This window comes from Setaria viridis, chromosome 3, assembly GCF_005286985.2.
Source record: "Setaria viridis chromosome 3, Setaria_viridis_v4.0, whole genome shotgun sequence".
Classification (NCBI taxonomy): Eukaryota; Viridiplantae; Streptophyta; class Magnoliopsida; order Poales; family Poaceae; genus Setaria; species Setaria viridis.
The window spans coordinates 24,843,266-24,856,768 of record NC_048265.2 but is presented as its reverse complement, the minus strand read 5'-3'; positions in this window follow the sequence as shown (position 1 = coordinate 24,856,768).

Genomic DNA, 13,503 nt, shown 5'->3' with positions numbered 1-13,503 from the left:
ACGACAGCAGCAGAAGGTATTGACTCCTTTCAATCCCCATCGTCCTTCAGCGACCCCAACCTCACCGGCACCCCAACGTCCACCGGCTGTTTTCCATCGGCTGCAGCTTTCTGGAACCAAGGAATTGGTGGTAGTCCGATTGCTCATCCATGGATGCGTCCTCAAGCTTTGGATCAATCAACATGGTAATAAATCAATCTCAATTTTTATGAGCCTGCTCTCAATTTTTATGAGTTTGCTCTGAATCAGTGATTGCAGTCAAATTAGGTCTAAATAGTTTGCTCTGAATCAGTGATTGCAGTCAAATTAGATCTAAAATTGTTATGGAGCTTTCTATAGAAAAGTAGTGATCTAAAATTCTATGGAAAATAGGTAGGATGTGATTTGATAACTGCTTGTGATTTTTCCTGAGCAGTAGCATACATCTTGGTTCCGTAGTTCTTTTAGGAGTACCAAGGATGCATAGTCCTGTTAACATGGCATCACTCTCCTGCTTTAGGTGTTTAGGTTATCTTAGCTATTGTCTTGGACATGAGTTAGAGCACTGTAATTCACATACATTGTTCATGTCCTTCATGCTTTACTTTGACAGGTTCCTTTGCTTTACCTTGATAGGTTCAGTAGTTAGAAAATGTCAGTAGTGTAACTTGAGATCCTGGTACTGGGATAAGGCTGCTTGTTTAGTTCCACATTTTCTTTGGTGGATCTTGAAAGCACCGAATGTAGAAATATTTCAACTTGGAACATGCTTGTGGATAACTGCTTGTGATGAGGAAGTACTGAAAGCACTGAATGTAGAAATATTTCAACTTGGAACATGCTTTTACTGAATATTCTTTGAGCTGATGCTTTTACTGAATGCTTCAACTTGGGACAAGCTTCAACTCTATTGACATACATGATGTACAAATGTTAATGTGTCAAAATGACGTGTTCAGTAATTTAATCCTTTATCCAATTGTACTGTTTTCTGCAGGGATAATGATTCAACACTACCTGGTGGCATCACAAACTTTATCAAGAATCATCCTCAGATGTCTCAAAATTGTCACTTAGTTGGGGGACCTTCTCATTTTGTCCCATTCAAACCGCCACGACCTTTGGACACTTCGCCATCATAAGAAGAAACAACAACCCCTTATTCATCACTAATTAATGATAAGTGTATTAATGTCGACAGTGGGGATGATGTTGTTAGGACCGAGAAGCGAATCCTGTGGACATAAGAAGAAGATGTTAGGCTGGTGAGTTGCTTAATTCAGGTACTTTGTTTTTCAGTTACATTGTAATTCAATTACAACAATATAATATCATTGTAATTCAATTACAACAATATAATACTTTCTATACTATTATAGATGAGCTCTTGGTTGCTTAATTTGATGGACTCATCCCAAGGAGCTGATAGGAAGAATGAGCAGTATTGAGTTGATGTTATTGATACGTACAACCAAACTACTCCCGGCAATAGGAAAAGAAATCTTAAGCAAGCTAAGGACAGGTGGCACAAAATTAATAGATGGACAGACCTTTTCCACAATGCTTAGTTGAAGGCTCAAAGAGTTTTCACTAGTGGATACAATGATCAAATGTGGATTGATAAGGCACATCACTTTTATATGGTAGACAATGAACTTGGGCCTTTTGTTTTAATGGATATGTGGTATGCTATAAAAAACGAGGCAAAGTGGGTAACATACAACGATGGGCTAAATGCACGTAAAAGAAAGGGTTCAGATAAGGAAGTGGCAGGTAAAGATTTAGATGTTGTAGATGCTGAGGAGAATGTAAATTGCCCTAGGCCAATTGGGCAAAAACAAGCTAAATAGGCTGCCAAGGAAAATAAGATCAAGTCCAAGCTTTGTGACAATGATATTGAGAAGCTCCATACACTGGGAAGAATCCAATCTGAAGATCATGCAAACCGGCTTAAGGTATTGGAAGTACAGCAAAAGTTATCATCTGATAAGCTTGAATCAGCAAAGCTTGCTTATCTTACAGCAAAGGAGCAAAAGGAGGCAGCAAAAGACCAAAAGGAGGCAAAAAGGTATGAAGCTGAAGCTATGATGTTTGAGACCAATAACCGTCTTCTCTCGCAAGATGTGGGACTAATGTCAGAAGAAGAAAAGGCTGACCATGCAGCAACAATGAAATCTTTGAAGAAGAAATTATTTGCTGAATTTAAATAAAGTATGCTTTAATATTACTTAAACAAACTACTTAATTTCTGAAACATGGCATGTTAAATTCAGAGAACCTTATTTTGAAGCAGTTGCATCACGAGATCTTCGTATATGGCATGCATTTTTTGGTACTGTTGGCGCTTATAATAATATCAATGTGCTGAATAAGTCACCGCTATTCATTGAGGCGATAAAAGGAGAAGCCCCTAGAGTACAATATATTGTAAATGGAACGCAATATGACACAGGATACTATCTTGCTAATGGGATATATCTAGAGTGGGCTGCCTGTAGGGATATGAGGTAGGCTACACTAGCACAAATCAAAATTTCTACCGCGTATAACCAGGAAGAACTGCCGTATAAGGATCACGGGATTACCACTCGACGCACTACTGGTGCGGAAGATGTAGATATGCGTCGATGCAGTGAAGACGATCACGTAGTCGTACGTAGTCGATCAACGTAGTCGTACGTAGTCGATCACGTCATGTCCAGCAGCTCCTCCACGTGCAGCAAGATCGCCTCCGGTGCCGCGGCTCGTCGTCGGCTCGTCGTGGCTCGTCGGCGGCTCGTCGATGGCTCGTCCAAGTGCTGCAGGCGCAACACCTCCAAGGTATCCACACGTGCAGGGAGGAAGCGTCGCAAGCCGGACTGCTAGATCCGCGAGTTGCAACAGGCGAGGGCGTGGGAGGCGCGGCAGGTGTGTTTCGCCAAAAGGTGTGAACCCTAGGGCGCCCCCACCCCTCTATTTATAGAGGTTCCTGATGGGCCTCTGGATCCGAGGCCCATTAGTACTTCTAAACCTAATCCAACTCGGATCAGATCCGAATTGGGCTTCCAGCCCCTTAAGTGTGTGACCCTATGGGTTCGGATACGTATAGACATGGCCCGAGTACTCCTACTCGGCCCAATAGTCGGTAGCAGCCTCTAGCAAGACGTGCCAACTCCTATACGCACACGAAGATCATATCAGACGAACCATCACAACATAATATACATGCTATTCCCTTTGCCTCACGATATTTGGTCTAGCTTCAAGCCGACCGCTCTTTCTCGATCCTGTGATTCGGAATCTCTTTGTAGGTTAACTCTTAACCGTACGTAGCATGGCCATGCATTTTCGGATCCGATCACTCGAGGGGCCCAGAGATATCACTCTCAATCAGAGAGGGGCAAATCCCATCTTGATTGACCATGTCTCATAGCATGCTTCTTGACAAACCCGAAAGCTACCTTTATAACTACCCTGTTACGGCGTAGCGTTTGATAGCCCCTAAGTAGATCGATCCACATCTAGAATACATGCGACAATCTCAGGTCTAAGGACAAAGCGTATATGTTGTTTAAAGAGAGAACTACTTCTCGTGTTGGGTCAGTCCTAGCACATGTCTCCACATGTGTCCACATTATTAGTTCAACATCTCCATGTCCATGACTTGTGAAACATAGTCATCAACTAATACATGTGCTAGTCTAATATTCATGTGTGTCCTCACATGAACTCCGACTAGGGACAACTTTAGAACAACCATACAAGTAAAGAGTTTCACATACAATGCACATAATTGCAAATCAATTCAAGTAGCCTTCAATGGGTATTCAATGAACACAACATACAAATCATGGATACAAATGGAATATGATCATCTCTATGATTGCCTCTAGGGCATACCTCCAACAGTCTCCCACTTGCACTAAAGTCAATCTAGAAGGTACCTAATACCCATAGCTCTTACATGCGCATCATGCTTAGCCTGCGGGAGTGGTTTTGTCAACGGATCAGAAATGTTCAGATCCGTGTGTATTTTGCATATCTTGATCTCACCCCGGTTAACGAAGTCTCAAATGAGATGAAATCGCCGCATTACGTGTTTGTTCTTCTGGTGGTTCCTTGGCTCCTTTGCTTGCGCAATTGCCCCATTGTTATCACAGTAGAGATTCAATGGGCTGGACGCATTCGGGAACACACCAAGCTCAATGAGGAAATTCCTTATCCAAACGCCTTCCTTCGCGGCTTCCGAAGCCGCGATGTACTCGGCTTCTGTCGTAGAATCGGCCACCGTCTCCTGCTTGGAACTCTTCCAACTAACAGCACCACCATTCAGCGTGAACACAAATCCTGATTGTGAATTTGAATCATCTCTGTCGGTTTGGAAACTAGCATCGGTGTAACCTGTTACAACGAGCTCCTCCTCACCTCCATAGACGAGGAACATATCTTTAGTCCTTCTCAAGTACTTAAGAATGTTTTTCACCGCTGTCCAGTGACTCTCACCTGGATCAGATTGGTGTCTGCTTGTCATACTTAGCGCATATGAAACATCTGGGCGAGTACTTATCATTGCATACATGATAGATCCAATAGCCGAGGCATATGGCACTCTACTCATGCGATCCCGCTCATCAGCAGTCGAAGGACACTGAGTCTTGCTGAGATGCATGCCATGTGACATAGGCAAGAACCCTTTTCTTTGCCTCTTCCATGCTGAACCGCTTCAACACTTTATCAATGTAAGTATCTTGGCTTAAACCTATAAGCCTTCTCGATCTATCTCTATAGATCTTAATGCCCAGAATATATGCCGCTTCCCCTAAGTCCTTCATCGAAAAACTATTTTTCAGTGAAGTCTTTACGGACTCAAGCATAGGAATGTTATTTCCAATCAGTAATATGTCATCCACATATAAGATTAGAAATACTACAGAGCTCCCACTAACCTTCTTGTAAACACAAGACTCTTCTTCGTTCTTGGTGAAGTCAAACCCTTTGACCACTTCATCAAAACGAATGTTCCAACTCCTAGATGCTTGCTTCAATCCATAAATGGATCTCTGAAGCTTGCATACCTTTCCAGCATTTTTCGGATCGACAAAACCCTCGGGCTATATCATATACACGTCCTCAGTTAGGTTTCCATTCAGGAAAGCTGTCTTGACATCCATCTGCCATATCTCATAATCGAAATATGCAGCTATAGCTAGAATAATCCGAATGGACTTAAGCATCACTACGGGTGAGAAGGTCTCGTCGTAGTCAACTCCTTGAACTTGTCGAAAACCTTTTGCGACAAGTCGTGCTTTATAGATGTGAACATTTCCATCCATGTCCTTTTTCTTCTTATAGATCCACTTGCACTCTATGGCTTTAACACCATCAGGCGGGTCAACCAAGTTCCAAACTTGATTGTCTCCCATGGACTCTATTTCGGATTGCATGGCATTCTGCCATTTTTCGGAGTCTGGGTCCATCATTGCTTCTGCATATGTCGCAGGCTCATCATTGTCCAACAATAATATTTCCCGCATTTCGCGGAGCCTTGCCGACCTTCGTGGTTGTGGCGGTGCTTCTCTTGCCATGGGTATCTCAACTTGTTCTGCTACGTTAGCATCACTCATTGATTCTTGCCCGATCGGCTCATCTTGAACTTCTTCAAGATGCACTGTCTTTCCACTCTTTTCTCCTTTGAGAAACTCTTTCTCTAGGAAAACCCCGTTCCGAGCGACAAACACTTTGCCTTCTGATCGGTTGTAGAAATAATATCCCAAAGTTTTCCTTTGGATATCCCACGAAAATGCACTTATCCGACTTGGGTGTGATCTTGTCCGACTGAAGTCGCTTGACAAACACTTCACATCCCCAAATCTTTAGAAAAGACAAACTAGGAACCTTTCCAGTCCATATCTCATATGGTGTCTTAACTACGGATTTAGATGGTACCCTATTAAGTGTCATAGCTGCTGTTTCTAGAGCGTATCCCCAAAATGACAACGGTAGGTCCGACTAGCTCATCATTGATCGAACCATGTCTAACAAAGTTCGATTACGTCGCTCGGACACACCGTTTCTCTGAGGTGTTCCAGGCGGCGTAAGTTGTGGAACAATTCCGCAACTCTTTAGATGATTGCTAAACTCGTGGCTCAAATACTCGCCTCCACGATCAGATCGTAAGGCCTTAATTTTCTTGCCACGCTGATTTTCAACTTCATTCTGAAATTCCTTGAACTTTTCAAAGGTTTCAGACTTGTGCCTCATCAAGTAGACATAGCCATATCTACTAAAATCATCAGTGAAAGTTATGAAGTATTGGAATCTTCCTCTAGCCGTCGTGCTCATTGGTCCGCATACATCACTATGTACGAGTTCCAACAAGTCTACTGCTCTCTCAGAAAATCCTGTGAAAGGCGTCTTGGTCATCTTGCCTAGCAAGCAAGCCTCACATGTCTCGTATGATTCAAAATCAAACGAAGTTAGAAGTCCATCAGAATGGAGCTTCTTCATGCGCTTTTCACTTATATGACCCAAACGACAATGCCACAAGTAGGTAGGACTCAAATCATTAGGCAGAGGCCTTTTAGCACTTACATTACAGACAGGTGAACCATCAAAATTTAAAATAAATAATCCATTCACAATGGGTGCAAAAGCCATAAACATATTATTCTTAGAGATCACACAACCATTGTTTTCACTCGCAAATGAATAACCATCCTTCATCAAGCATGAAGGAGATAAAATGTTTCGACTTAAACTAGGAACAAAATAACAATTATTCAACTCCATAATAAATCCTGACGGGAGGTGGAGTTGCATCGTTCCGACGGTCAAAGCAGCAACTCTTGCATTATTGCCCACGCGGAAATCAACTTCTCCTCTTTCCACGCTTCTACTTCTTATCATTCCCTGCATCGAATTGCAAATATGAGCAACCGATCCGGTATCAAATACCCAAGAATTAATAATTGTATCAGCGAGAAATATGTTGTCTATAACATTAACAACAAGCGTACCTGAGGTAGAAGTACTCTTACTTCCGCCATTCTTCAAGGAAGCTAGGTACTGCTTGCAGTTTCTCTTCCAGTGACCAAGTTCATGACAGTAAAAGCACTCTTTGTCTGGAGCAGGTCCAGGTCCAGCTTTAACCTTGGGCGGTGGGTTTGGCTTGGACGTTCCAGCCTTGCCCTTCTTCTTCCAAGAATTGCCTTTCTTCTTAAAGCTGGGCTTGTTCTGTATCGCCATCACATGACTGGTACTAGCACTTTTCTTGATGTCAGCCTCTGCTGTCTTGAGCATACCACACAGTTCATTCAAACCCTTCTCCGTCCCATGCATATGGTAGTTCGAGATGAAGTTCCCATAGCTAGGCGGAAGAGATGAAAGAATGAAATCAGTGGCCAACTCTTGGCCCAGTGGGAAGCCTAGCTTCTCCAACCGTTGAGTGTAACCAACCATCTTGATTACGTGTGGTCCTACTGCTGCGCCTTCTGCTAGCTTGCTCTCAACAAAGGCTTTAGACACATTGAACCTTTCAGTCCTGGCCTGTGTTTGGAACATGTCTCTAAGCGCCACGATCATATCGTGCGCCTCATGGTTTGTTTCGAACTGCATCTGCAGCTCGGGTTCCATGCAAGCAAGCATAAGGCAGCTTACTTCGAGGTTAGCATCACATGCTTTCTTGTAAGCATTCTTAGCAGCAGAGGGTGCATCATCAGCAGGTTGTTCTGGTAGTGGGTTGTCTAGAACATCTTCCTTTTTCTAAGCCCTGAGAACAATTCTCAGGTTACGGATCCAATCCGAGTAGTTTGTTCCATTCAACTTGTCCTTCTCAAGGACCGAACGTAAAGCAAACGATGTGGTGGTGTTGCTAGGTGCCATTTAATCTACAATAAAAGTAATGCAAAATACACTAAGACAAACGTATCCATGATAGAGCAAATTACATTAAACTATTTTAACAGAATCTACTCCCACTAAAATCAATATCCCTCTATTGAAACTTAGTGATTCAGGATCCACAACTAACAAGTCCACTAGTGAGCTTTAGCATCACCGCTAGCAAACGAGGTAGATCGGTAAGCAACTTTTGCTAATCATATCACATATGACTCCTGTTGTTGGGTGACATCTCGATGTCTCGGCGCCCAACCTTTATGCCCCAAGGTCCTTAACCATTAAGATAACCTTGTTAAGCAAACCAACCCTTATGCGTGTAAGTGTCCGACACAAACCCGTCTAGTCAAGGAAAACTAGTGGCACCCTAATTTCATAGACCCACCACTAATTGTACAAGACATGGGACGGTGCAAGTTTTAGTTGGGAGGGCATACTAACTTAAACTTTGTGAGGGGTCGTTCTACTTCTAACATCACAGCATGCAGAAAGTAAAACATAAACAGAATAGCATTCACACAGCTTGTGACACAGTATGGCCCGTTTTCATATGGTGATCTCCATCTCCATAGAACCTGTTCACCATGGTGATCTCCATCTCCATGTTCCATGTGCGCCATCCTCCTGGTGATGAGTCCTCCAAGAACTAGAGCATGCTATTACGCCTAATAGCTAGTAAAGAATCTAGTAATGAAGATTACATAGTTGCTTGGATCATCACAGATTGGTACGCAGACCATTAAATACAATAAAGTGACAACACATATGGCTCCTGCCGTGTTGCCATACGCGCGACACGCAGGTCATGAATGAGTTACACACATGCATCACATACACAAGGGGGCCATACTGATCACAAGATACATACATACATCCTGCAAAACAGAGTTAGGCGTCCTAACGTTCCAAACTTCGGAGGCCCGAAACTCCATCTTCCAAGCCGAATTTGGGAAATCTAATTTCGCCGAAAATGGCGAAGTGGTTGAATTTCATGTGTAACTTTTTCTGTAGATCAATTTTCATATAAAATTCGCCCCATTCCGAGATCGTACCGAAAAGTTACGGCTGATTTACCGAAGCATACGCATACGGCAAAAATCCCGACCCCGGCAATAGATCCCATCTACTATTGCACATCTAATGCGCCTGGCGTATGACCCTGGATTTCGATTTGACCAATCATATTGATCTTCCCTCACTGCAACTGGATTTACGTGTATCACTTAACTCCGATGGCGGAAACCGACCGGTAGGAGTATGTCGTTACACTACCATTGCAGCAAGGGCACGAAAACAGGACATAGATCAAACGGAAAACTCGCATATCTCCATATGCACACATCCCGAATCCAAAACTAAGCAGCTACGGCTCTTGATACCACTGTAGGGATACGAGGTAGGCTACACTAGCGCAAATCAAAATTTCTACCGCGTATAACCAGGAAGAACTGCCGTATAAGGATCACGGGATTACCACTCGACGCACTACTGGTGCGGAAGATGTAGATATGCGTCGATGCAGTGAAGACGATCACGTAGTTGTACGTAGTCGATCAACGTAGTCGTACGTAGTCGATCACGTCACGTCCAGCAGCTCCTCCACGTGCAGCAAGATCGCCTCCGGTGCCGCGGCTCGTCGTCGGCTCGTCGTGGCTCGTCGGCGGCTCGTCGATGGCTCGTCCAAGTGCTGCAGGCGCAACACCTCCAAGGTATCCACACGTGCAGGGAGGAAGCATCGCAAGCCGGACTGCTAGATCCGCGAGTTGCAACAGGCGAGGGCGTGGGAGGCGCGGCAGGTGTGTTTCGCCAAAAGGTGTGAACCCTAGGGCGCCCCCACCCCTCTATTTATAGAGGTTCCTGACGGGCCTCTGGATCCGAGGCCCATTAGTACTTCTAAACCTAATCCAACTCGGATCAGATCCGAATTGGGCTTCCAGCCCCTTAAGTGTGTGACCCTATGGGTTCGGATACGTATAGACATGGCCCGAGTACTCCTACTCGGCCCAATAGTCGGTAGCGGCCTCTAGCAAGACGTGCCAACTCCTATACGCACACGAAGATCATATCAGACGAACCATCACAACATAATATACATGCTATTCCCTTTGCCTCACGATATTTGATCTAGCTTCAAGCCGACCGCTCTTTCTCGATCCTGTGATTTGGAATCCCTTTGTAGGTTAACTCTTAACCGTACGTAGCATGGCCATGCATTTTCGGATCCGATCACTCGAGGGGCCCAGAGATATCACTCTCAATCAGAGAGGGGCAAATCCCATCTTGATTGACCATGTCTCATAGCATGCTTCTTGACAAACCCGAAAGCTACCTTTATAACTACCCTGTTACGGCGTAGCGTTTGATAGCCCCTAAGTAGGTCGATCCACATCTAGAATACATGCGATAATCTCAGGTCTAAGGACAAAGCGTATATGTTGTTTAAAGAGATAACTACTTCTCGTGTTGGGTCAGTCCTAGCACATGTCTCCACATGTGTCCACATTATTAGTTCAACATCTCCATGTCCATGACTTGTGAAACATAGTCCTCAACTAATACATGTGCTAGTCTAATATTCATGTGTGTCCTCACATGAACTCCGACTAGGGACAACTTTAGAATAATCATACAAGTAAAGAGTTTCACATACAATTCACATAATTGCAAATCAATTCAAGTAGCCTTCAATGGGTATTCAATGAACACAACATACAAATCATGGATACAAATGGAATATGATCATCTCTATGATTGCCTCTAGGGCATACCTCCAACACTGCCTTCGTGAAGACAATATCAAACCTCAAACGAAGAAGCACAAATTATATGCACAACATCAATAAGGGGCAAGGAAGGATGTCGAGTGCGCATTTGGTGTCTTGCAATCTCGTTTTGATATTGTTAAACGTCTGGCACGGTTATGGAAATGAGGTGATGTTGTTAACATCATGCAAGCTTGTGTTATCCTCCCTAATATGATAGTCGAAGATGAGAATGAGTTGGTCAAAATTCTATTAGATTTGAATGACAATACGAGTGCAACAATTGTGCTACCACCGGAAGTGAGGACCAGTGATGATCCTAACCCATGCTTCGTAGAGGTACTTCTGAGAAACAATGTTATCCGTGCTTGCTCTACACATAAGCAGCTCAAAAATGATTTGGTTGAGCATATTTGGCAGTGTTATAGCCGCAAGGAAAACTAGACCTACATGAGTAATCTATTGAGTCTTTATAATATAATCATATTATATATTCCAAATATCAATTATTGTAAATATATGTTATATTTATGCTTTTATGTCAAATTCATGTGTTCTATTTAAATTCACCCTACATTGTTTTATACAAGCACAAATGGCTACGCACATCAAATTTACACTTGATCACCATGATTTATGTGCCATGAATGGATTAAATACTTCGCAAATAACCTGATAGATAGATCTATGTACAAGTTGTCTATTTCACTGTCTATATGTGATATGGTACAATCTTGCAGACAACAGCCATCTAAACTGTTGAACGTGCCCCAACATATTCAAAAAACTATGATCCCCATGACGGAAGGTGTAGTCTTTGTGGACTAAGATGTGGTCCCATGATGGAAATAGTAGTCTTTGTGGACTAGATGTGGCGTGCCTTTTATGTTTTAGCCCAAAAGTTAAACAACAATCACAGAGTAGGTCTATATATTTAACAACCTATAGAAACACTCGAGCATTCACATGAGATACATTGAGTGTAATGAATAATATAATTCTAGAAAATAATTTTTTTTGCGAGTTTCAAAAAAAGAATGTAATTATCGTAGCAACACACAATCATTCTGCTAGTCATTAGCTCCCCTTATTTTCTTTTATCTCCTTGTTGACGTAGAAACGCACCGCGCTAAATACTTGCACTCAAACATGCAGTGTGCAGAGGGGCTCCTTGCAGCTCACAGACCGGTTTGATGGCTGGTTAGACCAGTTTCGCCGATGAGCCCAGCGAAGAACCAATGAATGCTCGCCCTGGAGGGACCGTTACGGCAAGCACACCTTTGGTTGTTCTAGGGTTAACAGGCCACCTAAAACATCCTTAGCCGCTGTAGAGACAAAGGAAGAACAACAAGATGAGGTTGGAAAAGCTAGGGCAAAGAGAAAAAAGGAAAAAAAAGGGCAAAAATAGTAGATTGATATGTTTTGATCGATTGGATTCCTCTCAATTGGCCGGGGCCTTTTGTTTTTATAGAAAGGGGAGGTCTTGCCCCATCAGGTGTCAAAACTTTTATAAATCTCATGTCAAAATACAACTCCTAAGTTGGACTACACATAACAAACCGGTCTGACCACCCTGTCAAACCGGTCAGACCGGTTTGTCTCCGATGCAGAACTTCCCGATGTCATAACTCTCTCATCCAAACTCCGAATCGGACGTTCTATGTATGCATTTTGATCTGCTCGATGAGAGATACACAATGGTAAAGTCCAATGTGCATTTTGAGGACTTTGGTCAAACCGGTCTGATCGGTTTAGTGACCAGTCTGCCCAGATCCTGCCAATTTTGGTCGTCAATACATGCCCCCTCTGTTTTTTTTCTAAGGTTATGTGCTAAAAAATACTCTCCTGGAACAAAATTACCTAAGGACGATGATGAACAAAACATCAGCTATATATATCTTTTTTCTAAGGGTGAAGGGTAAAACATCATATCCGCCATAATACTTGATTTGCTCAAGTTGACACTGCACTTACCTGCTTTGGCCTCCACTCCTTCATGATCCATGTTGGCTTAGCTGGATTCTCTTCGGTTGGTTGCCCCATCAACTCTCACTTGCACATTTGCTGCAATCTTCACTTTTGGCAGTGAGATAAACATGAGGAACACCACCTCGGCTGTACATGCTTAGGATCTCATTTTTGTCGCTCTCACATTGTCTAACATCTGCACATGCATTACTTTTGACCAGATTACTATTACAAGTGATCGGTCCTGATGATGCACCATAATTCAAATATAAAATAGGATATTGAATAAGATATGACTGCATGTGCAGACTACTATAATCACAAGGTGAATAATAACAAGGATAATACCAAGACCATGGTATAACTGGTCCAACAAAAGAATATTGTGCAGTAGCAAAATTACCCTTTTATTGGTGCATACCTTGTTGTCTTTCATATCTTGGCGGTGATTTTGCATCTCTAGTATTATTTGGCCGACTCATTCGCTTCTGAGCAGCGACTTTCTTCTTATACTTGGCCAAGAGTCCCTCAAAGCTTGGCCTTGCTTTATTCTTGGATTTGGAGGTATCTCCAAGCTCACTAGAGACACCGGTCAGACCAGTCTGGGAACCGATCAGACCAGTTTGCATACGACTAGACTTCTTGTTTTTATCTTGCCCCCCGAGCGTTGAAGCTTTTGATGCAACTTGAGAGATCTTCAATGGCAATTTCTTATCAGGCATCTCCTCTCCAATGATTGCATTCTTCCCTTTAGCTTTTTTTGGCTTGATCTGGCCGAATGAGCACTTTGGGATTTGTTAACTCAAGTGTGTACAAGAAAGGGATTTTAATCAATCTGCATTGCATGAATAGTCAATCATCCTTCATTGATGGCTGATTGTATTTGTCTAAGGAAAACATTGCAATCATTAGTAGCATG